This window comes from Leopardus geoffroyi, chromosome B4 (genome assembly GCF_018350155.1).
Source record: "Leopardus geoffroyi isolate Oge1 chromosome B4, O.geoffroyi_Oge1_pat1.0, whole genome shotgun sequence".
Classification (NCBI taxonomy): domain Eukaryota; kingdom Metazoa; phylum Chordata; class Mammalia; order Carnivora; family Felidae; genus Leopardus; species Leopardus geoffroyi.
The window spans coordinates 113,764,526-113,789,666 of NC_059341.1; the positions used below are offsets into that span (position 1 = coordinate 113,764,526).

The following is a 25,141-nucleotide window of genomic DNA, read 5'->3' on the forward strand; positions in this document are numbered from 1 at the left end:
GACTGCCTGCAAACGAGGTGATTTTATTCATCTGCCAGCTGATAAAAAAAATATATATCCTTTCTATTAATAGAAAGAGCACTTGTTTAATTCACATTTAAACTCTGTCAACACTTAAGAGTTCAAAGTATTGGTGGAACATCAAGCACAGATCAATTCAACACGAGGACCTTTTAGAAGCACTTAGCTGAGGGCTCCAAAGAAAAGCCCATGCAAATATAGGTCTGCCTTTGTTCAAAGAGATTGAGAAAATTGGGCTTAAAAAGAAAGAATGTCAATATATGCAAGACACAACTTATTTGATGATTCATTGGCAGATATCAAAAGAAACTATGAATTTGGCATAAATCAGTCTCTACGTTAATGGATTAGATTAAAACACTGGACTCAGTGTAAAAAGACACGGATTCCAGTCTGAGGACACTTTTTTTTTTTTTTTTTTTTTTACCATCAGTATTATTTTGGGCAAATCACTAAACCCCTCGAAATAAGCTTCCATCTATTAGTCTACATAGTTTTGCTCATAATTCTCATTTTTGCCAATTCGAATGGTCTGAGAAGTTCAGTCCCTGTGCGGATTGGGCTCTGGACACGTATTTTCCTCCCGACCCACTCAGTGATGACTGAGCATCTGATGTTTCCTTTTTGTTATGTAAGTGCAACGTCTGTCACACGGTACGTATCCACTGGACGTTGTGGAATGGAATCGAATCATGCACACAAGAAGGAATAAATAAGGTACCCACAAGATTATAAAACACTCAAAAAAAAAGGGGAATATTAGAGAAGGCATAAGTAGGAGGAGAAAGAGGGCTGGAGAAGTCAAAAAAACATAGACCTGCTGGTTTTCCATAGCTGGCTGAGAAGTTGTTTAGGGACCCATAGATTATGAATCACATACTTTTATGTTTTTTAATGTTTATGTACTTCTGAGAGAGAGACACAGAGTGTGAGTGGGGAAGGGACAGAGAAAGAGGGGGAGACACAGAATCTGAAACAGGCTTCAGGGTCTGAGCTGTCAGAGGAGGGGCTTGAACTCAGGAGGGGCTGTCAGAGGAATGGCGAGATCATGACCTAGGCTGAAGTCAGATGCTTAACCAACTGAGCCACCCAGGCGCCCCATAAGATACACACTTTTAGATGCTACACCCTGGATTAGCCCATCACACTCGTTGCCTGACTTGGTGTTCTACTCTCTTCATGCTCTGAATGGTGATCCCTAACAGTACCGCCTAAGAGAACTTTCAGCAACGATGGAAACTTCTATGTGTGCCCCTCCAATATAGCAGCCTTTTGCCACATGTAGCTGTCGAGTACTTGAAATGTGGCTAGAGTAATGGAGGAACTAAATTTTTATTTTCACTTACTTTTAATTAACTTAAAATTCAATTAAATAGTCATATGTGGCTGATGGCTACTGTATGGGGTGGCACAGATCTGTAACTTACGGGGCCAATGAATGATCATATCCCTGCATGGAGCGGAGGAAAGCTTCTAAGACAGCATAGTGGCTCAAAATAATATGTGTCTGACAAAAAGAATAGTTGTTATAAGGACTCCAATTTTCAAAACTATCTTAAGATTTTGATTTTCTATGACTTGCAACTTAACACATCTCTTCAATATGGCATTGCATCCTGTCACCAGAAATAGAAACAGAATTCGGTTTTCTCCATGGAACACACTCCTTTACCTTTCTGGGACTCGGTTTTCTCGTCTGTAAAATGAAGTGTTGGACTTCATTAGATCGTGTTTCGATTTCTTTTCAGCTGCGGGGACTGGAAGCAAATTTACATGCACTGCTGGGAGGCACTTGCATGTTTGATTTCAAGTCTCATCTGTGAATTCCTGTCTCATCATCAGGATCTCTCCAACAGGTTTTCCTTTTCCCTCTGTGCCTCTCACTCGCCTTGTCCGTCCACAGTTCAAAAGATTTCTCCTGTCTGAATGATTTATCCTTCTTGATGTATGCTGTCAGAAAGGTTTGTTTAGATATAGTCCAGACATACTTGTGTGTTGCTTCTGCATTCTAATGAAGGAAGACAACTTCAAATGGATCGAGGTTATCAAAAAAAATTAGAACTTTAGGCAAAGATCAGAAGGAAAGAAGGACGTTATAAAATAAACTTGGGTTAAAGAACTCTAAGGTTTAAACTAAACTAAGACAGGAAGCATGTTTTTCTTTCACAAAATCAGACTAATTCTTATGTAAAGGGTTCTTTGCACATAAAGGACCTGCAGTTACAAAAATGCAGATTTTTGAAGTGGCTACTTGGAGTTTGTCAAAGGAAAACAATTCTGAAAATGCACTCTGGTCCCTCTGGCTCCCCAGGCGCTCTGCACCCTGAAGAAGAAAAAGGTTACACAAGCGCCACCTTTTGGAGAAAACAGCAATAGCAACAAGAGAGGCCAGATTTAAAGAACAGTAATTCTAGTTCATTCTCAAAAGAAAAAATGAAGCTGTTCTAATCTTATCATAATGCTTAGAAGTTTTATGCCACAGAGGTTTATAAATCATTCAACTGACAAATATAAATAAGGCGGGATTAAAACCTGGATTTGGTTTTCCTCGTTTGTTAACTGGTATATTTAAATAAAGTAAGTAAAGTATATCTGATTTTGTTTTAAAAGAGTATGAAATAACCACAAAAGAATAAAAAGCCACCCAAAATGCTGATGTCATGATTCTCTTTTGGCCTTGCTCATGAATATAGATCTACTGGGAATATTAATTATTTGCTCCCAACGACTCTGCCCTAGTGAAGACAATCCTTAACTTTAAGCAGTGTCCTTTTTTTTTTTTTTTTTAAATATTTAGAATGGAAAACTGGAAAGGCATATCCCTTTATTTTGCTAGAGAAGGAAATTCTTACTTTTATCTAAAACCAGAGGGAAATGGTGCCAGGAATCTGCTACGTTTCTCAGACTTGTAGAATCAAAGGCTTTAGAGATCCAACAAAAGATGGTAGGAGATGTAAGCATAATTATCATTCAATATGTGTGAATGCCTTATAAGTGTCCCAGGTATTATGGGCATGCCCCCTCCAGTGTCATAATGATCTCTGAGCAAAAGATTCTGCAACTAAACAATAGACAAGATTGACTTTTAAAATGTTTCAGGGATGGAGGTAGAAGGATGCCTGAATTTATCTGAAGCCACGTTGAGATATCCTGATAACTGATTTAGAAATAGTTCTCACTGGACTGACACACTGAAGTCGTAAGTATGAAATACCCCTCTTTCTTTAATGTCTAATTCTATCTCTGAAGAACCTTTCAAACATAATCAGTTAAAGGCATACAGGCAACTCTGATAAATGGGGGATGGCTTCCATGTTTCTCTGAGTTCATTCTCCCCAAATTATTTTGTTTATGCAACAGCCTAACACATTCGAGAGCTAAAATTTTTTAATGTTCAACTTCAGCTGCCTTCTAACTCAGATTATGCATTTTTCCGTCAATGAAGGCTAAAGTCATAAACGCTGACATGATTTTAAAGTATGAGATGAAACCTGCCCTTGCTAATAACGGCTGTGATATTCTGAAGAACAATCTTCCCTGACTCTAGGTGCACTATCCTGACTTCTTGTATATCACTCCCTTCTCCACCCCACCCCGTAAATTTTAACTAAATTATTTGCCCTCAAATTAAATATGTGAGAGACGGGTCGCTGAAGCAGCATTTTGTGTCTTATGCTCTGCCAACTAGGGATGTTAGATTCAGAGTTAAAATTGTTCAGCACGCCCTGTTGTGGTCGTCACTTGGCTCTCTCTTTCCCAAAACCTCAAAAATAGCTTATGATGCCATGTACCATATGTGGAGTAATAATTAGGCTTACCAGGGTGCTTTCTGTTGGAAATCTCTTTGGCATAGGCGAAGCTATAAAATTCAGCTTTTTTACACAAAGTTATCCAGCTTTTTTACAAATGCTTTAAAGATCATAACTGTAATATCGTTCGACAACTTGGCACGCTTAGAGGTAACTAATGGGCACTTTTGGGTCTAGAGTTTTATGCATTTTTTTTTTCTTTTGGGACATCTGCCAGAATTTGGGAATCAAACCAATAGCACACATCCACAATCCTTGAACCTTGAAAAGAAAGTGAGGGCATATACTTTAAAAGTATCACGTAGGATTGATTTTCGCAAAAATAATCTGGGACTTCAAATGAAAAGCGAATATGAAGACCTTCCAAGGAAGTTCAACATTTTGAGTGAAAATCCAGGAGCCCAGAGAGAATATCATATTGTTTTCCTAATTAGAATTCCTATATCTGGGCTCTCCTTATGGATGCATAAACTTGTTTAATTTGGCCACACACCCTCTGTTTGGGATTGCCCTCTTGCATTTAATTTGCACCCCAATCACAAACCAGAAACATATGTCCCAAATCACGTGTCTTCAGATCCTGCCACATTGTTGGTATAAAGCAGAGGCATCATCACAAATGACTGCGAAAAAAAAAAAACATTTAAATATTTATAGAGTAAGACCAGGATGGCTTTATCTTGGTTTTAGAGATCAATTAAAGGGGACAAGCTTAAAAGTCTATTTTCAGACACACACACAACACAAGGTGTATTTGTTTATATGAACAAGTCTAAGTAGGGTCCTTCAGAACAGCAAGACTGATAAAATGAGAAAAAAAAAATCAGAAAAAGCTGCTTATGACTGTTTGATAAATTTATTGTTTCTAAACTATAGCTTCCACCCAATCTTTATTTCTTCTGATACATGTTTAATTAAAATTCACAGAGGGTATAGGAAAAAACCGAGAAGCATAAATTTCATGTTGCACCTGTATATCCAGAATGTTCCTGGTAGTTTTCAGCTCAGTTTATAAACCGGTCTATTTTGTAGTTAGTTCTATGTGCTTTAGCCTACGTATGTTCTGGTATTTCAGTAAACCAGGATCCAAATGTTGTGTTTAGTTTCCTTTTAATATTCAATTTTCTGTTTTCAAAATATAAAAAGTATTAGATATGTGTACCTATGTCTACACAGGTGTGTATGCATGTGTATGTGTGTGGGGTGTGTGTATGTGTAATTTGGGATCTCTATGTGAGAAGGGTGGGATTTAGACACAGTGTGGTACCATTACCAGGAAATGGGTAGCCTTTTTTGACCCCATTAGAAAACGTTATAAAATTAATGCAAATAATTAAAAGCCATTCATATTCTCCACAGGGAAAGTATTAAAATACAGAAAAGTTCTTTGTCTACTTATACTTTCACAAAATGCAAAAAAATAATATTTTGTTACATAAAATGATATAGTAGGAGACCATGGGTATTAAATCAGAGATTAGGGTCTGAATCTTATTTCCACTGTTTTTTAATATCTAAGATCTTGTGATCCTGGGAAGCCACGAAGCTCCCGAAGCCCTACTTTTCTAGAGAAAAACTTGAGTCCATGGGCTGTGGTGAGGATTTAGTGTGGTTACAAAGACATAGCTTTTAGAGGCCTTGAAATTTTCCTGTGTTTTTTTTCCCACAGAGGACACTTAGTAAATATTTGTTTTGCTTATTTTAAAAGCCTAAATACTTTTCACTTGAAACCGCCCTGTTGCACAAGGTGAATTCGCACTATTGGTACCCTCACGTTGAAACAGAAATGAAAAAAATGGCCTTTAGGATGCCTCTCTTGTTGTTTTGTTTTGTTGTTTGTTTGTTCATTTGTTGTTTTTTGAAACAAGCTCCTTCTGAAGCTTTGCAAAAACGACCTTCCTCCAGGAGGCCCTCACGGATACACTCCACCCATCTCATCTAATCACATTTACCCCAGAATGCATTTAATCAGCTTAAAATCCACAAATGAACAAGTCACGTCTAAAGTGCTGTGCAGCCATATTTGTGATAGCAGCAGATGGGCCATAAGCCTTCCTTCTATTCATTCATTCACTCATCCATTCATTCATTCACCATTTAACCAGTCATTTATCCAACAAATGCTCACTAAGGTTTAAGTGTGTAAGAGTCTTGGATTTCTCTGGAAAAACTGGAGAAAGCAGGCGATACATGTGTGCGTAATGGTCCTACTGAACTTCTCAAAATCTTGAGCAGTTTTCTCTATTCACGTCACGCTCTTGCATGTGAAGTAGGCAATTGGAGATGAATGAAGAGGATAATACTCTCCACGGCTGTCGGGTGTTTCACCGTCCAGGTAGGGCCGTTAGCTCATTGGATCTTGATAGCCCCAGGAGGCCATTATTCTCAAATCAGAAAGGCCCAGAAACATGTCCAGGCTGATAAGAAGTGACATTGGCTTCAATGTTTATGCCTCAGAAGTAGCTTTCCTCTGAAGGCACTGCATCTAATCTTGTATTTGTAATTGTTAATTTTTATTCCAAGAAGACGGCTCCAAATACATATGGATTTTGAGCCACACAACCTGGTATGCTTCTACTACACCTGTACTGCTTTTAGTTTTTTTCTTTTCTTTTTTTCATTATATTGTGAAGCTATTGCTTTTAGCAATAGTTTTGAAGATATCCAAACCAGTAGTTCAGAAGTATACTGTGCATTTTAGTTACACTGAAAATCTTTTTACAATGGTGATTCCCAAGTCCTTACCCTCCAGAACTTCTGTTTCGGTAGGATTTGCAACGGAAGAATAAATAATATACACATATATACTATATAATATATATTGCTTTTATATATCATGTATGTGATATATATAAATATACAATCATATATAATATATGAATATTATGTCATCATATATATACTCAGGTCAGCCATGCCATAGGTATAGCTGATCATTCAGAACTGTTTGGTAATGACTTTGCCACCAAACTTCAGTTTCAGTGTCACAGTGGCCACAATAAAAATGTTGAAGTCATATAGATTGGCCCTAAAATAAAATGTAAGTGGTCCCCACATCTCCACATTATAGACTCTGATATGCAGTACTTTTAGTCCTTTTACTAACTCACCTTACTTCTCATCAATTCCTGCCTCAGTTTTAACCTCTGCTGCTTCTACAGGACCCCTGGTTCACACCAGCCACCTGCCCCTTCATTCCTCCAGTCCATCTGCCATAAAGTCAGCACTGCAATACAGTAATAGAAATCTTTAGAGAAACCATCTGCTGCCTAATATTCTCTATCATCAGCCAAGGTTATAAGCGTTGCCTTTACATTGTGTGGCCTGGGACCTCGAAGACACAGGTTCAAATAATATAACATCATCATCATCATCATCATGGCCCTCAGAACCACAAGATTCAAATAGTTTTTCACCAATAAGGTGAAAGAGTGTAATACACTCCTTTTTCCTCCTCCCTTTCCCACCATTCAACCAAATCCAGTCCTGGATCAAAGATTCTGGAAAATATCACTCTCTTTAAGCTTTAACCAACTCGGAATGGAAATGCAGCCAGGACTCAAAATAAATTATGCAGAGATATTGACTATAATGGAATAGGAATGTGGAATGACAAGTAATAGAAATGTGTATGCTATAGGGCTAGTTGAAAGTGTTTAAGGTAATCATTACTCAATGAGGAATTAAAGGAGTGAAAAGAAATCTATTTTTCCACATGTTGCTAAATGGCAAAGATTTCTTTAGTGTTTGCCATTTAGTACTTCTAATTCTATAATAATTACAAATTTAGAGTATATTTGATATAAATATTTACTCCCCAATGCTAAATCATATTTATTATTCAAAATACATATTTAAATACAACCATTTAAATAATCGTGTGAAGTACTAAGCTGTTTAAATGATTTAACATATATATATATATATATATATATATATATAATCATCATCCTTCTTCTAAAAGATTTATATTTATGTAATTATTTTTCAAATAATTTGAGACCTCATCATGTGTATTATTTTATAAAGTAAATCTTAACAAGATGATGTGAATGGTTCTGAAACCAAAATATATGTTATATGTTGTTCAACAACACAGCACTATCTAGAAGTACTTAAACTTGATAGAATAACCCAGCACCACCACCTGCTGTTTGATACAGAAAATTCAACTTAGTGAGCTCACTTTTAGCTTGATCTAGTTATAAATTATCATGAGGATAAAGTGCCATTATCATCCTTATCTCTCAGATTTTAAGGTCTTTAAATAATGTATGTCTTGAGCAGATACAGATTTTAAAATATACCGATATTTCAAAGGGAAGAGATAAACAGAACAAAACAAGGAAAGCCAAATCAGATAAATAAATACCTTGAATTTGAGCACTCTATTGTACTCTAAAGATAAGAGACTGAATTATCCTACTAAGGAATCCCATAAGCTTTTCATCTTAGTGATTTCAGAGACTATACACGTCTTTCCTCTGTGTATTTATTACTGGTAACAGGTATACGACCAATGTAATACAGAGGGAAAACACGACTTCTTAAATTAAGACAAATTTGGATTTGAATTCCAGCCTTTCCACCTGTTAGCTTTAAGCTCAGTCCAATTATGCAGCCTCTCTACCCCCCTGCTGCAGATTTGAAAAATTGGGATATCAACATGGACCTAGGGTGTTATATGAAGCACTGGGGACACATGTTAGGCACTAAAGAATGGCATCTCTGATGATATTATTTTGTCCACGATTGACATATATAAGAAAAATTTTAAAACCTAGGCTTTTACATTTTTGAATGAAAGTTGATTAGCATGTCCGTTTCTGCAATGCGTTGCAATGTGCTTCAGTTAAATTAACTAGTTGATTTCATTTGTAATCTTTTGAGTTCCCTATATATCCTTGGCAATAGAATAGAACAGTATCACTCAAATCCCAAATTTGGGAAGTTCAAATCAGACCAGACCATGGACAGATGAGAGGGTTATCATGAGAAGATGTAAGAGGTTTTGTTTCTCAAATAAGCATAAAGTGTGGAACTTGAGTCAGACAGTCAACCTGATTGAAACATCAGATTTACTGCGGACAAGCCTTATAATTTCAGCCTACAATCCAGTTGGGTATTATCTTTGACAAGAAGACTCTGAAGGAAGTAGACAGTCCAAACACATGTTTCATGGATATATTTGGATTCATCCTATGATGCAAGGTCACTTTGGAAAGCATGACTCTGTCCTCATGCACAAGCTTCCAAAAGATTTAAAAAAATGGATTTTTATCCTGTTTTCTGATCTAATCTCATAGAAAGTAGTAATTTTTTGAAACTTCATTATTATCCTTAGGATAGTAATACTGTGAATAAGGTCATCACTATGAGCCTTCTGTACAAATTCAATTAGATGAGAAAAATTAAATAGATCTGTATCATGGAACTTTTTGGTACTACATAGAATTATACAATGCATGGATGAAAATATAAATATGGAGATGGATGGATAGATACAGGGATGGACAGATGGAGAGACTTCAGAAAAGAAGTTTAGCAGGGGAAAAACGAAAGCTGTTCCTTACATTATAATTCCAACTAATAAAGATAAAAGGAATGATAGAAATAGAAAATCACTATTTGGAAACCACCCTCATAATAAAGTTTCAGGTAAGAATTATCTATGGATTTGTGGGTAAAAGTATAGTTGAAAAGTAGGATGATTACATAATCTCAGAGTACCTCTCAACACCATATTTATTAATTGCAAATGGAAAATGGTAACTTTAAGTTGGAGAAAACTGGCAGATAATACCTTTACTAAGTGGACAAAGTTGAAATTACCATCCCACTAATAGCACATCGGCATGAACCAAGAAAGACACATTATCCCTGTGGCATTCCTGCCCCATATGCATAATTTGAATTTAATAACAAGGACATATCAGAAAAACCCAAACTGAGAAACATTTTACAAGATAACTGGCCTATATTCCAAAAACAAAAACAAACAAACTAACAAACAAACCCCAAATCCTTAAAAGACAGAGAAAAACTGAGGACCTGTTCCAGATTAAAGCAAGATAAGGAACATGATAATAATATGCAACGTGTGATCCTGGATCAGGTAAGAACATTAGTGGTACAAATGGATGAATTGGGATATATGGCTTCTAGATTAGATGCTAGTACTATTAATATTAATTTCTTCATTTTATTCATTGTAATGTGGTTAGACAGAATATGTATACTAATGTATTTAGATGGAAAGGGTATTATGCCTGAAAATTACTTTCAAATATTTCATCAATAGAATATTTAAATATATTTTATCTATATTTATATTTATATCCATAGCCATGCCCAGGGGGTCGGGGAGAGGAGAGAGAGAGAGAGAGAATGGTAAAACAAACAAAGATGTTAAAAGGTGGGAGATCTGGGTTAGGATATATTGAAACTCTTTACTAATTCTGCAATTCTTGGACATCTGAAATTATTTCAAAATTAAAAACTGAAAATGGTAAAAGAAAGAGAAAAAAGGCAAAGAGGAAAAGAAGGAGGCATGGGAGGAGAATGGGGGTAGTGAGGGGGATGAGGAGAAGGGTTTCCCTTTTCAGAAGGTCTTAGAGCAAAATCCTCTCATTCCTAACTATTCTATAACCTCAACGATAGAAGCATCAATTTATTGAGTGAGGAAAATGTGGATGGGAAAGAAGAATAAAGAACCAGGAGCTGGAGTTTGGTGGGATGAACAGCACATCTAATTGAAAGCATTTCCTGAACTGTAAGCTCTGTGAGGAGAAGAAACAGGTTGGTTTTTGCTCACTGGTCTTCATCTAGCTCTGATACAATGCCCGGCACCTAGGATGTGCTCGGTAAACGTGTATTAAAGGAATAATGTACAATTTCTAATTTGTGATTTGTCCAACTCTTACTCTCCTCTTTTGCAATGGTCCTGACACATTCCTAAATTCTGTTCACTAAACATACAGGGATTGTAAGCATAGAATTATTCAATCCAAGCAACCTTTTCAAGAGAGGAAAACTAACTTATGTGAGACTGAGAAATATGGACTCTGACATTACTCAGTAATGAAGCCCAGGCATATCTTTGCTGGCCCATGCTAAGAGGAAGGTCTGTGGTTAACTCACATTCCTTTTCCCCTACTGAGCACTTGTAAATTTCCTTGAACATTAATTTAATATTAATAGCCTTAAACAGCTGTGGGAGAGTTGTGGTAAAAACAAGGCGGCTGGTAGAGAGCAGTGTCATATTTCAAACCCAAATCCAAGGTCTCAGCAACGTCTAATTTTTTGGAATGTGAGTTGTGAAATTTGAAATTACTAGAATAATTGGAAGTGCCAGAGAACACTGGATGAGTGGTAATTAAAGCGGACGTGCAAGCCAGCCTGAGGGGCAAGGTGTGGCAAGAGGTGTCTGCCTCGCAAACTTAATCTCTATTCTTGATGACATCTGCATTTTCCTTTATATTAGATGATAACTAAACCGGCCAAGTCTGAGAATGCCTGCAAGCCCTCAACCTAAGGCAATTCCTTAAGTAGAGTTCTCAGGATGACTTCAAAGGGATATCACATCTCCACACTCTACCAGTAGCTGATGAATGCAAGGCTGGGTCCTTCCCTCGCTGCCACCCAATTCATACCCCCAGTAACACCTATGCAAGGGCCTGGAGCACAAGGTTGTATGCGTAACAGCTATAGTGGGGTTTTATTTTGTGGTTATATTTTATTGAATAGGGTTACTGAGACATAACTGACATAAGATAATTGCACAAATTTGTTGGGTAGGATTTGATGTTTTAACATATATACACACCATGTTTGAATGTATATACCCCCCTGACACCATCACCACAATGGAGATACTGAACAATTCTATCACCTCCAAAAAAAAGTGTCCTCCTACCCCTTTGTAACCCCTCTCTCTTGCCCCTCCCCATCTTCCTTTCACACAAGACAACCACTCATTTGCTTTCTTCCACTATATGTTAAATGTCATTTGCTAAAATAGATAGAATCATACTGTCTTATTTTACACGGCTTCTTTAATTTAGCATAATTATTTTATTGACATTTACATTCTCCATGTTGTAGTACAAATTCCTTTTCACTATAGACTAACCCTCTATTTTATAACACACAACTTGTTTATCCATTTATCTGCTGAACATGTGGAATGTTTGTAGCTATTAAAAATAGAGCTGATAGTAATGTTTACGTAAAAGTGTTTCTAAAAACATAGCTTTCATTCCTCTTGAGTAAGTGACTAGGAGTAGAATAGCTGAGTTTATGTTTAACTATTTAAAAAACTTCAAAATATTTTCCAAAGTGGTTATAATAGTTTTGCATTCCTAACATGAGTGTATGACATTTCGAATCCCCCAAGAACTTTGCCAACACTTAGTATAGCAGGTCTTTTTTTTTTTTTTTTTTTTTTTAGGGATATATTGTTAGCTCATTGTGGTATCTCGTTAATTTGTTATCTCCAAACTAACTAGTGATGGTGAGTATCTTTCAGCGTGTTCCTTTGTCATCAGTACATGTTTTAGTGATTTATTCAAATATTTTGTCCATTTTTAGTTGGATTGTTTATTATCGTTGTAAGAGTTCATTTCAGTTCTTTACAATTCCCCTTATCCACAGGGAATATGTTCCAAGACCTCTGTGGATGCCTGAAACTGTGGATACTCCCAAACCCTATATATACTGTTTTTTTTTTCCCTCTACAGTAGTATCTATGACAAATTTATAAATTATATACAGTAAGAGATTAACAACAATAACCAATAATAACACAGGACAATTTTAGCAACACACTCCAATAAAACTTATGTGAATGTGGCCTCTTTCCCTCAAAATATCTTATTGTACTTTATTCACCCTTCTTGTGACGATGTGAGACAATAAAATACCTACGTGATGCGATGAAGTGAGGTGAGTGACGCGGGCACTATGACAAGGTGCAGGCTACTACTGACCTTCTGACAACAGGTGAGAAGAAGGATCATCGCCATCTGGATCACCATTGACTGGTACAAAGTGAAACTGTGGATACTGGAGGATTGCTGTGTATCTTCCGAAGACGTATCCTTTATCATGTATCATGAAGCATATCATATGCACATAAGTGCTTTGCAAATATTCTCTCCCTGACTGTGACTTGCCTTTTCATTTTCTCAACAGCATCTTATGAAGAGTAGATGTCTTTAATTTTAATGAAAAGCAGTTGCTCAATCTGTTCTTTTATGGACCATGCTTTTGTTTTGTTTTGTTTTGTTTTGTTTTGGTGTTGGGATAGGTGTGAATTAAGAGGGCTTATGCAAGGTGCTGAAAAGTGAAGGAAGGTTAATTCATCTAAAATTTTGTGAAAAGTTTGTACCATAAGTTGTACTCCAGGGCCTAAAATATATTACTTGATGTGACTACACAGCAAGAGGTCAATAATTAGACTGTGACTAGAGTACTCGCTGTTCGTCTTCGTTATGCCATGTGTCTGATTCCAGGGAAGCCATAAGTATTGAGGAGTTCCCTATGCATGGCAATTGGTGTCACCTACAATCAAATGTGTAGGGAAGATCAGAAGACCAACTCAAGGTTAGTCGGTCAAAATCTCCATGAGACCGAACGGCTCTTGGGCAGGAGGGCTGATTTGAGTGGCCCACTGGATGTGAAACACAGTACGCCCCCAAACAACAATGGGTTCTGAAATGAAGTGGAAATTGTAACGAGAATATCAAAATACATCATAAGCCTCTGGTGAAATGCACTATTAATATAGAAAAGTTTATCACAATTCTCTAAATCAGTAATTTTTTTGGACTACACAATAAGAACGAACTCTACAATTAACAGGAAGCTATTGTCTTTTTGGAGAAAGAAAGCTTCAAAAAAAAAATGTGGGGGACTTTTTAAAGCCTGGATCAAATATCCTTCAAAACCATCTTATTCTATTCATTCTAATGACATATTTAACAGGTATCATTATAACATTTGAAATGCACTAAATTCACTGGATAATAGATATAATAATTTCAATTATTTGTCCATTCAGCATGTGTAACTTGAGCAACAGTAGTGTTCCAGAAACTGCTGTAAGCATTGAGGATACACCAGAGAACAAAACGTACATTAAGTGGTAATAAATGCTATGAAGAAGAATTAAACAAAGAAGGAAATTAGAGGTTGATGGCGATGTGCTATTTAAATAAGAGGATAGAAAATTTGGGCACCTGACTGGCTACCTTCTATCGAATGTACCTCACTTGTCTTTAAATTCAACAACCTCTTTGCAAAGTAAATTCTTTTTAGAATTGTGATTTTTTTCAAGTATACATTGATGAAGGATCATAAGGCAAGCTGAAGGCAAAATACAAGCTGACAACACCCCTCCCCCTCCCCCAGGTGGGATATATGTGATATTCCTTGGACACTCCTGGCTGCCCAAGAACAAAGGAAAGGAAAGAAACAAATGGTTGACTGATAGAGATCAAAGTCATGCAGGACAAGAGTCTCCTTCAGTTTACGAATAACTTAGTAAACTGCAAGAAAAAGGCAATCTTATCCATAACCTAAACTCCAGAAACCTATAGACTCTGTTTCCTGGAGCTCTAATATCACCCTCGTCAAGATGTAAGGGTGTTTAAGTGCTTGCAATGGTGATGCGGGAAACAAAGGCAAATGAAAAATTAAATTCCCTTACCGCCTACAATCCATTGACAAGTCCTTGAATCAAGCATAGTGACCTTTCTCTAAGCACTCAGCTGCCTCGATGATGACACTATGCCAGGGGCACAAGGGAATCTTGGCTTAACATTATCCTGCCCCGCCAGGATCCTGTAAATCTCTTTGAACACGTAAAAATTCCTTTGCAAACCTCCTTTATCTTTACCCCTCAAGTATACTTTGGCATTATATTATACTCCAAGCATATGGCCCCTGATATACATCTGAAGGAGTTCATGACTAAGGTTTTGCTAACAGTGGGAGTGCCTGGGTGGCTCAGTCAGTTAAGCCTCCTCAGCTCAGGTCATGATCTCGTGGTTTTCGAGTTAAAGCCCTGCATCGGGCTCTGTGCTGATAGCTCAGAGCCTGGAGCCTGCTTCAGATTCTGTCTCCCTCTCTCTCTGTCCCTCCCCTGCTTGTGCACTCTCTCTCTCTCTCTCTCTCTGTCTTTCAAACATAAATAAAAAGAAACATTAAAAAAAAAAACAGTAATAAATGACATTTTTCTAATAACAGCTAGCCTCAAGGTCTGGAAACCTTGCTTCCACAATTCCTTAGAGACGTACGCTGTCCCTAACCAACCCCCCATTCCCAACCTGTAGATATATAATCAGTCACTCTTCACAACCCCAGGGCAGCTGTTCCTGCCCACGGTTCCTGTCCCTGTACTTTAATGAAATCACCTTTTTGCACCAAAGATGTCTTCAAGAATTCTTTCTGGGCCGTCAATTCCAAACCCCATCATCACTCCAAAACCCCATCACCCATCATCAATGGCTTTTCACATACACCTCATGAATTTCAACATGTCTCTAATCTTTGGGCAGTCACAGGTAGAGCTCTGATCCGTTCAGGTTCAATCCATAACATTTCAAGAGGGCTTATATTTCAATTTCTCATCATCCACTCAAAAATATGAGAAGGATAAAAGGAAAGACCTTTTGAATTTGAACATAAGAAAGACAGATAAAAGCTGTATGTTTATAAAGTTTTCCTCGGAGCCAATTTAGAATTGTTAGCAATACTTGTCATTACAAGAACAAATTGAAAAATAAAATTTGTATGTATTTATTTCTGTTAATTTACTGTAAACCCTAAGTGGTAAAATACATTGTCAAGAATTCCTGCCTTATAAAGTTGTCCTCTGCAATACACTTTCAGCCTTTTTCTATTTATGAGAGTTCTTGCAATATTTTGTTCTTGGTGTTTTTCAGAGAAAAGAGGAAATACGACATGCCTGTTATTTACATTAGTTAAGCAAGGGAGAAGTATGTTTATGCAAGGAACCCTCACCTGCAAAGGTAATGCAACAATTTATAAACACTATTTTGGTAATATTAGGTTTTTACCAAAATGCTGACCTAAATTTCCTTTGCTCTGTTTTTTTGCCATGTCAAATAGTTCATTGGTTCTGTGTGGGCCTTAACCTAAGACAGTTGTATATTTCCAGTTGTAAAAGCATCCTTGCAGTTTAATTCAGACTGATTTAAAAATTAGTAGATGGACCTTTCTTATTTTCTGTGACAAGGCATGTAATTCTTCTTCCTCCATGGTCAGGAGTTTAAGGAGAAGAGGAGAAGATCAAGAAAAGGTTAGCTGTAGCAAAGCAAATCTCCAGTCAGAGATAAAGCCAACAAAAAAAAAAAAAAAAAAAAAAAAAGGATAGGATTATGTGTCTGGGTTTCTTTTATGAAGAACACATTTTTCTAAGGAACCTTCCATTTAAGACACTCAGAATAACAAGTAGCTGATTTAAAGTACCTTTTGGTAGCAAACTCATAAAAAAACACTGGGGATTCCTGACCCAGATGGTAAAGGAGCTACATCTTCTCTAGAAATGGGCAAATTGTCTACAGAACATTTACAATTTCACCGTATAAACGTTGTTTAGACAAACTTGATATAAGGAGATAAACAGTGCATACAAAATCTTAGGAGACCCCTATCTATTGGTTTTCAATTTTTTTTTTTTTTTTTGTAATGTTTACTTATTCTTGAGAGAGAGAGAGCCAGAGAGACAGAGCATGAGTGGGGAGGGGCAGAATGAGAGGGACACAGAATCTGAAGCAGGCTCCAGGCTCTGAGCTGTCAGCACAGAGCCGGATGCGGGGCTCGAAGTCACAAACTGTGAGATCGTGACCTGAGCCGAAGTCAAACGCTTAACTGACTGAGCTACCCAGGCCACCCCCCCCCCCCACCAAGTCTGCTGGTTTTCACACATCCATGGAATATTTATAAAACGGAATGGCCCTAAATATTTACATTAGTGATACCACTAATACATGGCCTTCAGGTCAGCTTGACCCTTACCATCCTACATTGGCAAAGATGAGTGTTTATATTAGCTTCACTTGCAAAGTATAGCTTAGGATACTGAATCATGTGGCTTAACCCACAAAATTATAAATAAAAATATTTCAGTGGTCTGTAAATAAATGTAATTCAGGTAGAATTCAGCATTCTGAATATAAGAAATAAATCGCACCTAGAATTGTGTTTTCTTCTCATCCACCACATTGCAAGGATATATATTTCTGTATGAAAAATAGTTATTTTGGATTCTGCATGCCCAAGCATTTTCTCTGCTTTTTTATTACAGACAATTCAAGTCTTCAGGGGAATTCATGGATCAAGAAAAATAATACATTCTTCCCATATTATAGAATATTTCCATCACTAAATATAACTCGATGCCAACTTCTGCAGTATCCATCTGTATCACAAAAAGCCCAATAAATAGTGGAGTTGGCACTTAGATTCTTGGAAGCTTTCTGATGTTTAGTTGGCATAAGTCACAAAAGGTTGAATTTTCCTGAAAGATATTGATATTTCACAGAATTGGAATGAACTTTAATGGTGCCTCGTGGGGGTGAGTATAAACAGGTATTTGTCTTCCTTTTTTCTTTTCTTTCTGTTTACAGTGAATTAAACACAGACGACGTTGCAATCAAAGTTTTTATCTTTTTTTTTTTTTCAACGTTTATTTATTTTTGGGACAGAGAGAGACAGAGCATGAACGGGGGAGGGGCAGAGAGAGAGGGAGACACAGAATCGGAAACAGGCTCCAGGCTCTGAGCCATCAGCCCAGAGCCCGATATGGGGCTCGAACTCCCGGACTGCGAGATCGTGACCTGGCTGAAGTCGGACGCTTAACCGACTGCGCCACCCAGGCGCCCCTCAAAGTTTTTACCTTAACATTGGGGGATACAATGTTGCAACGAGTTTTCTATTATGCCGTTTTTGTTGGGATGGTTGTTTTCTCTTGTCTACAGTTTCTCCAAATATTTTTTTTTTCTTATTGCTCTATTAGGCTTGTTTGAAATATATATGTCACCTCTCTGTTTCACGTGTTTTTTAACCCATTTCTGGGCATTTCCCAAAAATGCACCAACCTCTCATGTCTTAATTAGGTTCTTATCAAATCTTCAGATTGTCACATAACTGAATTATAGACAGTCTTGAGGGCTTACTTGTATTCAAAGCCTGAGGCGCGTTTTACTATTAACTGATAAATATGTTGTAAAAACCCCTCAATTCGGTAATAAATCATTTAATCAGCAAAGGACTAGAATAGTAAGGGGGAATAGTAATAAACCTAGGGGGAAAGTAAGTCATGATGGATCCTCAGTGGTTTTTGGAGACCCATTTGCACCTCCCCTCCCTACAAGTCCCATGGAATCCTTAAGAATACTACACATTTCCCAGAAGTGGAAACACCCCCCTCCCCTGGGGTATAAACTGCAGAACAGTATAATGATTCTGACTTCTAGGGTTCTATAAAAGAATCTCAGTATGCGTTAAAGGTGCTTCTCTTTTGTACTGTCTTCAAGAACACGCACACATTTTCTAGGCACAGGAAGAATTTCAGTTTTCCACAAAGAAAGTGCTTGCAACTATAAATCATGCTCAGTGCTGACAAAGACTAACAGACAAAGCAGTGTAAACATATGAAACAGAAATGTTAAAAAGAAAAAGAAAAAAATGTCACTCTGAATATTTTTCATTACTGTGAATATATTCTTACCTACACGGTACACTCAAAAAAAACAAAGAAAAAGAAAAATATCTAAGAAAGATCTAATATAAACTAAAAGATCTAACATAAATTGAAACTCCTAGATATAAAACTATTTAAAAATTAAGCTAAAAGCATATTCTACCTTCTAACTGGTGGCCAACTGTGAATATATTTGAGATATATTTTATAAGAAATAAACATCAATTGAAAAATTTGTTAAAACCAATGTTTGGAAAATATGGCATATGAAATATTGTATCTCCATTTTGATTGCTAGGGGTTTGGATCATAGTTTGCAGAGAAATGAAGTTGGTTGGACAAGGAGTTGCCAAAATCACAGGTAACCCTTAGGTGCACAAGTTTCTTAGATCTAAATTATTCCTCATAGTCCTGTTCCTGAAATTGTCAACTTCGCAGATTGTGGCAAATGGAGAGATGCACATTTGTTGAAAACCTATTGTGCTCATTTCATATAAAATTTACATTGTGTGCTCACACCCAGCCTCGAAGCTAGGATTCACCATATCTGTTCTAAGAGTGAGGAGACAATGATTTACCTTAAATCAGTTACGCAAAGTCTCCCAGCAAGCAAGCGATGGGACCATGATGGATTCATTCTCAGGTCTGTGTGATTCTGAAATCAGCAATCTTTCTCTTAAAACCTGCTGCTTTGCATTTCATAAAGACCGGTGTATTAGATACCATGAAAGAGTGATCTCAAAGATCAGATGCCTGTGAGATGGGAAGACAAACCATACTCCAAGGAGAGGGAGGAGAGGGAAGGTAGACTCCTGCCACGCACACTGTGAATGGTTGGTATTTACGTGGTCCCTGAAGCAGATGGGATGGACTTGATCTGGGGCAGAGTAAGGAATTGGGGCAAGGAGAGTCTGTTCAGAGTAGTGCATGACTGAGGAGTTGGAGGAATCTAAGGTAAATATATGAATGAATGAATGAATGAATGAGAACTCTACCATAACCTGTTTTATCCCAGAGTCAGACCTGGGTTTGGGTCTATTTGCTATGCCTCACATTTACTGGTCAGTTGCCTGCATGCCTGAATTTTATGTTTTTTCTGAAGACCCTTGGGGACATGCTGATCCGATAAAGTTGGTCAGATGATAAACTTCGAGAAGACCCAAAAGCACAGAAAGAAATGGTTTGTGAAGGCAGGCACTGATGGCATGGCAAGAATTTCCTTTTACGGAAATAAGGCTGACCATCGAGTCCTAATGTGTACAACCTCCCCTTCTCCATCCCTCCATGCAAAAGTATATAAAAGTCAAGAATCCTGTGTTTCTAGGGTGTTCTGTTCTAGTAGATTCCCCACCCAAGGAGCACTACTGATTCTGGCTTTGTAGCACAGGGTACCTTTCTGTGAGGGCAAATGGAGGGACCCTGGATCAGGCCCCCTGGCATCACTGACCATGCATTTCTCCTATGTGATTTTTCTGTTCTATTTTGATTCACTAATAACCCCAATCTGTTCCAAGTCATCATTTTCTCCAGTGCTCAAATTTAGATCAACTTTAATGCTCTAGCCTGATTCAGGTGAGATAATAATTGTTGATACTTCTCATAAGGGACTTTGTAATTGTCAAGGTTCTATCACACATATAATGTTATTTTTCATAGTACTCTCTTTGAGAAATAAGATATTATTTCCCAGTTTTCAAGACATAGAAACTGAGGACCAGAACAGTCACGTCTCCTTTCATACCACATCACTGATGTATCTGGGGTTAGATCTATGTCTCATCACTACCCCACTGTCTTACACACAATACTTTATACATGGTTTATGAAAGTATTGCATAGATTTTTTTTTTCAAATGGCAATTCCCCCCATATTGGGAACTTTGGAATTCCCATTATGTGTCAGCACATTTCAAAACAAGTGTAAATGGGTATAAGATCTGACTGGTAGAAAAAAAAAAAATCACAGAAACTTGAATAGATTTCTTTTCAATTTTACAAATGCAAGGGACCAGAATACAGTCTTGGAATATATTCTAAGCAGAGAGTTTGAAGACAAAATTGATCTAATTAGGAAGGTGTGAAGAAAATATCCCCAAACCAAACCATATGCCATGTAATAGTCTGGAGGTAAATAAAGAAAAGCTGCCTTAGAAATGAGAAAATCACAAGTACATAACAATTGGTGCCAGAACATTCATCACTTTCACTCATAAACAGAATTTTAGTCTACACTGGCTTGGGAAAGAGGTAGGTCAAGGAACATGGACAAGGACCAGGCACATAGTCAAAGCTTAATCGATGCTTATTGAATGTATGAATGGATGGGTAGATGGAATCATTACTATAGACACCATTGAGGAAGAAGAATAGGAGATACTTTTCTCAAACATAGATCTTATTCTGTGCTATCCTACTATCTATTTCCCAGCTGTTTTTTGAGCTGGATTCCTAGGTATCACGTAGCCCTTTATAGACCGAAGAAAGGTCCAGTTGGAGTGAAGGATTAAGTCATATGATTGTGGTGTTGGAACAGAGTTGAGAGAGGGCATTTGGAGAGAGATGTGCAACATTCAACCTGCGGTAATAAAGCTGCCACCATTTCCTGCCTGTTGGTGACTTTATCTCTACCAGCTCATCTAATTCTCACAATTCCAGGAGGTAGATATTTCTACTTTCAATTTACTTATCAAAAAAAAAAAAAAAAAAAATACAGAAGTACCAGGTAGAAAAGGCAGCAGAGCTGAGATTGTAACCTAAGCTTGTCTGAACAGAATGCTCTCTGCTGTCTTTACTAAACCACTCTCAGACCATAGAAATAACCCAACTTCTCCATTTTGCACGTGAGTAATGAGAGGTAATTCAACTGATGCCTGAAGATCATAAAATAGTTATGGACCCAGGTACCTTAAATCATTTTTTTGGTCCTCTTTACATTTATATGAAAGCTAGCCATTGATTTATTAGTTGAAGCCTAATTTAAAAAGCATACCGTATATACAGATTTTAGCATTCTCAATAGAACTGTGAGTTGCATAAATAAAAGATAAATGAGTTTCCCCGACAGAACCTTTGCATCGAATACCACATCGTCAGGATTAACTGCTGCCCCTCTCCTAAAAATTCTGGTGGCAGCCAGTTCTGGAGAACTTGGCTAGAGGCTCTTGGCTCTTGGTGTACCTTGTCTAGGTAACTGCCTACCTTGGGGTCTGGGCCATCCATTTTATAAAGGTTTCAATCCATATGTATATCTGACATTTTCTTTTTTGTGTTACGTGGCATAAAATATAGGTAACAATCCATAATTCTTGAATTAATCAAAATCACAAAACCAAACTGAATCAAATCTAATGTGTTTCTTCCGTGTTTTTCCAGCTATCGTATTCCAGTAAAAGGCATCTAGGATTGTGTTTTAAATACTCTATTTAGCATTTAAATCTATCCAGAATGTAAAATCCAATCATTTTCAAAAAGATTTCTTCAGACCGTGTGATTCTAGCTTGTGTCAGTTTCACATATTTCCTAGTATAAATTTGATCTCATGATATTTTAATATATTTGGGGGGGGGAATCAATTCTCGATTAGTTACTTAAATAATTGTGACAAAGCTGCCGACAGTAATCTTAAGACAAACAAAAAGTGATTTTGGAATACTGACTTGGAGTTTTGCGATTTAAAAGGAAAAGGAAAAATAGAACCTGGCATACACTTGAAAACACTAATTGTAGACGGGTGGCTGAATATTCCCCAAAAAGCAATAGAACATTCCTTCCTTTGAAATAACAAAATAATGGCATTAACAGCCCATAATCACAGTGAAAGGCTGGAATAACAAGAGAGTGGGAAGAAATTCCAAGGTAAAGGCCAAAATGCCAAGGTAAAATGCAAAGAATGACGATGGCTCCTTGCTTTTCAAAGATGCGTTTTCCAGAGTGGAAGAGGGAGTTGTAGCCATGGAATGCCATACTTTGCGGCAATTAACGCTCGCTGAGAACAACAATTACAAAATCGTATATGGGAGTCATCCTCGAATGCTTGCTCTCAAATCTCATGGCTTACCAGATTGGAGCATGGATATTGCTGTAGGTGGCTGAAATGAAAGTGTTTAAGGGCTTTCTGGTCCTAGAAAAGTGCTGTGCAGTCTCAGACTCTTGGAACTCAAATAGATGGCATTCGTGGGAAATCAAACACAGACCAGTCCTTGTCAGGAGGAAGAGGTAGAGAAGTCCCTGGCTCACTTTGCAAAGATCATGAGGTTGCTCCCTGCACACCTGCCTTCTTGCATGCTGCAAATGTTTAACTTTAGAGACACTTGCATCTTAAAAGTGTACCTACTAAATGTAAATATTCCTGGACCCACCATAAACCAAACAGGTTAAATCTCCTAGCCTGTCTATGATGATTCTGTTAGGAAGTACAGCTGTCTGGAGGATGGGTTGAAGATTTTGAGAACAAGTTGAGGCTTAGTGTGAAACAGCACCGTGATTAAATATTCCTGACTGTTGACTGATGGCAGGGGCAAGGGGAGAGGGATAGAGTGACCTTGGTGGAGGTTGGGGGAGCAAGGGTCCTTACAAGGATCATTGTCCAGCTCCATTTTAGATCATTATTAGTTAATAAGTAACAGAATGTCAAGAGTGAGAAGTGTTGAGCCCAATTTTATCTATTAACACCCCCAAAGAAATGTATCTTTATATTTATGATGCACACGAAGGCACAAAATATTCATCCCATAGACAACGCTATAATATTTGCATATCCTATGGAAATACATTTTGGTTTGGCAGAAGTGGAGCTAAACACCCTTTAGAAGAGCATACATTAGAGACCTTTGCTGTGGGTGATCAGGGCACTTCTTTTTGTATTATAATTAATGAACATTGAACCGGAGACTTAAGTTCTAGTCTAATCATATGAACTTGGACAAGTCACTTTTCCTTTAACTGTCCCCCTAGAGTTAGCTACATGCCGTGGTCTGCCTTCTGTCACAGGCAGCACTTTTACCAAATGACCTGTCACAGCACATTCAGGGTCCCCAGGACTCCAGGCTGCAATACCTATGCGTTTGCCATTCACCGCCTGACTGCCAACCAGTTGCCGGAGCTTTTTTTATCGTAATAATGATTAACGTCCAGGCGCAAATTTTTGTCTTAGCTAGTTGTTATAGCAAAAGTAACTTTTAAATGTAGTACGTGCTATAAAGCAAGGGTATATAGGTCCCCTTCATAACCTGAGATGAGTTGTCGAGGGTTGGGGACAGCTGCTATCAACACTTGTCTTCGAGCCTTGCATCTGAGAGGGTGATATGGAAGTTATTACTTGCACTCATATTCCATTGGGGGTTGGGGAATTCAGTCACAAGGCTTCACTTGAAATTAAGGGCGTTTGTTCTGAAGAGGAATAAAGGCAGAAGAAACTGAGAGATCATTGGCAGTCTCTTCCACAGTAGGCTTCAAGTCAGCAAGCAAAACCACAATGGCAAATTTACAATCTTGGAGGATAACTGATCTCCTAGACACTGGCTCTGTATGCTGCCCAATGTCTGTCTCTCAGTCAGTGCTCCGTACTTCTGAGGTTATTTTGAAAGGATTAGCCTTGATGAGAAAGGCCTAACTCTTAACGACATCTCTGCTACCGGTTTGTATACACAAAGTGCCAGCCTTTGTTGGGAGGAGGCTGTTTGATTGGATTTTGATTGGATTAGAGTTTTCCTCCATTTTTTTTTTTTTTTTTTAGTTTGTCATAAAAAAAAAATGTATTGTGCTTTTAGTTCTTTAATGTTTCATGCTATGGGACTCTTGGTCAGTTTTAGATTATAAGCCAGGGGAATAAAAGATCGCTCCTTGTTTTCTTCCTTCTTTGTTTCCAGAAATGTGCCCACTAGTTTAGGAAAATAGGAACATACGTAATCTCAACAAAATAAAGTACTCAAATTGAAGCCAGACTTACAAATGACCTGTATAATTTGGTAGAAGGAATATAAACTTTTAAAAATGAGCACATATCCAAATCAAGCCTAGATGAAGGAATCTTACAACATCACCCTGAGAACTTCTCTCTTTGCCTTTTCTCTAGCTTCTGCATACGTTGAAGAAGTCTTGCCAATGAACTAGTATCTTCCAGGGTACAAGTTCAGTAGCAACGATTGAAATATTGAGGTAATAAAATTTCCTGTATTAAGGATCATGAAGAAAGCCAGATGAAGACCCCACAGCCATGAGGGAATTAGTAGACAACAGCTATTGTGAGACAAATCAGAAATCTATCTTTTCCCTATTCTGAGCCAGTGGAAGTGAATTTCAAGAATCAAGGCAAAGAATCAGTGATCTGAAAGTGTCCAAAGGCACTTCTAGCTGTTCTCTAAAAGAGTGGCTGTTTTATTTGTTGGCATGCCCCCTCCCCCCCACTCAATCATCAGTGGGCTCCTTGTCTTTCCAGTATTGCAAAAACAGGAGTCATTGACCTTGGTAGTGACCTTAGCAAGTTTGATTAATTTCTCTGCCCTTCCTTTTCATTATCGATATAAGGGGATAATAACCCTTAGTATGTGTTATCCTAAGGATTTAACAAGTGAAATATTAGAGG

At 37.6% G+C, this 25,141-nt stretch overlaps 3 long non-coding RNA genes across 6 annotated transcripts in view; 2 read left to right on the forward strand and 1 right to left on the reverse strand.

Annotated features, from left to right (window-relative positions):
- LOC123590487 overlaps positions 1 to 25,141 on the reverse strand; it is a 400,928-nt gene that overhangs the window by 38,107 nt on the left and 337,680 nt on the right. For all 3 annotated transcript variants that reach the window (XR_006708789.1, XR_006708788.1, XR_006708790.1), the window contains exon 3: positions 6,941 to 7,056. This is a non-coding gene — a long non-coding RNA (uncharacterized LOC123590487). The remainder of the gene's footprint in view (positions 1 to 6,940; positions 7,057 to 25,141) is intronic.
- Positions 1,126 to 7,626, forward strand: LOC123590489. The gene is made up of 3 exons (XR_006708793.1): positions 1,126 to 1,877; positions 3,121 to 3,220; positions 6,992 to 7,626. It is a non-coding gene; the product is annotated as an uncharacterized LOC123590489 (long non-coding RNA).
- LOC123590488 lies at positions 7,811 to 17,310 on the forward strand. Of its 2 annotated transcripts, XR_006708792.1 has the most exons (4): positions 7,811 to 9,945; positions 10,491 to 13,433; positions 15,776 to 15,862; positions 17,161 to 17,310. It is a non-coding gene; the product is annotated as an uncharacterized LOC123590488 (long non-coding RNA). The 2 variants fall into 2 exon arrangements; XR_006708791.1 differs by having other exon boundaries at positions 7,811 to 13,433.